This window comes from Vigna radiata, unplaced genomic scaffold, assembly GCF_000741045.1.
Source record: "Vigna radiata var. radiata cultivar VC1973A unplaced genomic scaffold, Vradiata_ver6 scaffold_129, whole genome shotgun sequence".
Taxonomy (NCBI): Eukaryota; Viridiplantae; Streptophyta; class Magnoliopsida; order Fabales; family Fabaceae; genus Vigna; species Vigna radiata.
Window position 1 is genome coordinate 682811 of NW_014543107.1, and position 2403 is coordinate 685213.

The window sequence follows — 2403 nt, forward strand, 5'->3', positions numbered from 1 at the left end:
GTCACAATCAACAGATCAACAATCAGAACAATCAACAGATCATGGACAAGTGCAATAAAAGTAGGGGAAGGGGGGAGAAGGGAAAAAGGAAACTCCCCTGATCATGGTGGCAGTTGCCAATTTTGGACTTTCAGGGAGATCTCTTCCACCACCGGATTCAGCAAGGAGGTGTTGAGGAAGAACTGCTTCATCCTCCAGATTTGATCAAGCAGGGAGATGTCCTCNACAGCTGGATCCAAGAAGCAATGATTGTTGATGAGCAGGTTCAGCTGGTGCCTATTAATCTTCAAACTGTCGGCACCTTTGTCTTCCACCATGGGTGTTTGTTGATCAAACTCATGTGTACCTCCTGCAACATGGTTAGTGCAATGTGGTTCCACAGAAATAACATGCAGGGGTATAACACCCAATCTCAGTGTAACAAGCTGACCCTCAGATATACCCTCAGAACATGAATCAAGTTTAGAAATAGAAATAATATCAATCACAGGTTCAGATTCATGTTCAGTGCATGGAGAACAAACATTCAGATGCGATAACACAAAGTGGTTCTCATCATGCAAAGAGGGAGAATGAAAAGCATGCTCATCAACAATATAATCATCAACATACCTATCATCAGCATAATCATCAACAACAAAATCAATCAAAGGTTTGTTTACCTCCACTTCCCTGAAGATTGGTAGAGTGCTGAAAGGTGAAGCTGGTCTACCTATCTCAAAAGTGGTACTCATGTCTGCCTGGTCTTCCAATTCTTCATCAGTCTCTCCAGATGCAAGAGTGGGGACATAGGAGGGTGGGAAAGTAGGTGGCACAATAGTTAGCTCATGACTTTGCTCCCCATCTTCTATGTGGATGGCACCAACATCATTTGGAAGCTGAACAGTCTGGAATGATGATTCCTCTGAAATTTGAGACCGTTCCTCGATGAGTTGAGTAGCCATCTGCCCCATCTGATCAGTCAAACTCTGAAGGGAAGTTAATTCCTGCTGAAACTCCATGTTCAGTTGCTGGAACTGAATGTTCTGAACAGTCATCTGCTCCAATAACTCCTTCAATGTAGGCTCAGGAGTAGTGGAAGGATGAGGAGTTGCTTGGACAGGCTCATGAAACTGCGGCTGCTGTGGCTCCTGGACAGGTGGAGAAGGCATACAAGAATTCTGGAATGGTGGTTCTTGATCTTGAAGCTGTGAAGTACCATACCATCCCAGATCAGGATCATTCCACCCAGAATCGTTGCTATATGAATCAAAATGATGCTGAGTAGGGGAGAATCTATCCAAAAACAAATGCTTAAGATCTTCCCAATTGGCCCTGAATTCTGGTGGAAGATGAATAAGCCACTCCCATGCTGCGTCTTCTAATGAATGCGGAAATGCCCTTAAAAACATGTGATCATCAGGGACATGAAGAGGTTTCTTTGAAGAGAAAATGGTGCAGAACTCCTCCAAATGTCTATGTGGGCATTCACCTGCAAACCCATGAAACCTAGGCAGCAAATCTGTAAGTCTAGAGGTGAGAACGCAATGAACATCAACCTTATCAAGTGGAACTGGCTCCCAAAGAGCGCTCTCAAGAACGGGAGGATGAGTCATATTGTTCAAAAGACAGAAATCAGCAGAATATTTATGAGAAGCACTATCAGAGGCATAGGTAGAAGAAACAATATCCACATAGCCAAAACAGGTAGACATGCGAAAGAAGGGGGAAAAGAAGAATGCAATGAAAATATGCAACTAAAGCTACCTAAATGCAACACACATGACACGACATACAAAACAGAACAACACACTCACAACACGAGACAAAACACAACAAAAGACCTAAAACCGAACCGTTGGTCCCCAGCAACGGCGCCAAAATTTGATGGGTGTCGCCGCCCAATCAAATTTGATTGCAATTTAGAAATGCAGTATAGCTAGGAAGTGACTCCTAGGTCATCTCTCAAGGACCAACAGCGGTTCAGAATCAGGTCTAACACGTAGTGGGGAGGGGGGGGGGTTTGTGAAAGATTTTTGTGGTGAATGCGGATTAACTAAATCAAAGCACTAACTCAAATAGATAATTAAACACAAATATGATAAACGGTTTCAAAGACAGAAATGAGACGGTTGCTTCAATTTCTAAGAGCAAAATGAGGCGAATCCAAAAGGTAGGTAGCAGATTCAGATTAAAATAAAAAATAAAAAAAATGGAGCGTGAATGCTCTTCTTCTCCCATAACGAGACCCTCCATTCTATGAGCTAAAAGAAAGTCAATTCAGATGCCGTGACACATGCTTCCATAAATTAAAAAAATAAAAATCATAATACGGCTATAATAAAAGAAATTAGAAACGCACATTGAGCGAGAATGGAAAGTTGCAACATTAGACTACTAAATAAAATGCCTAAACATCACGGT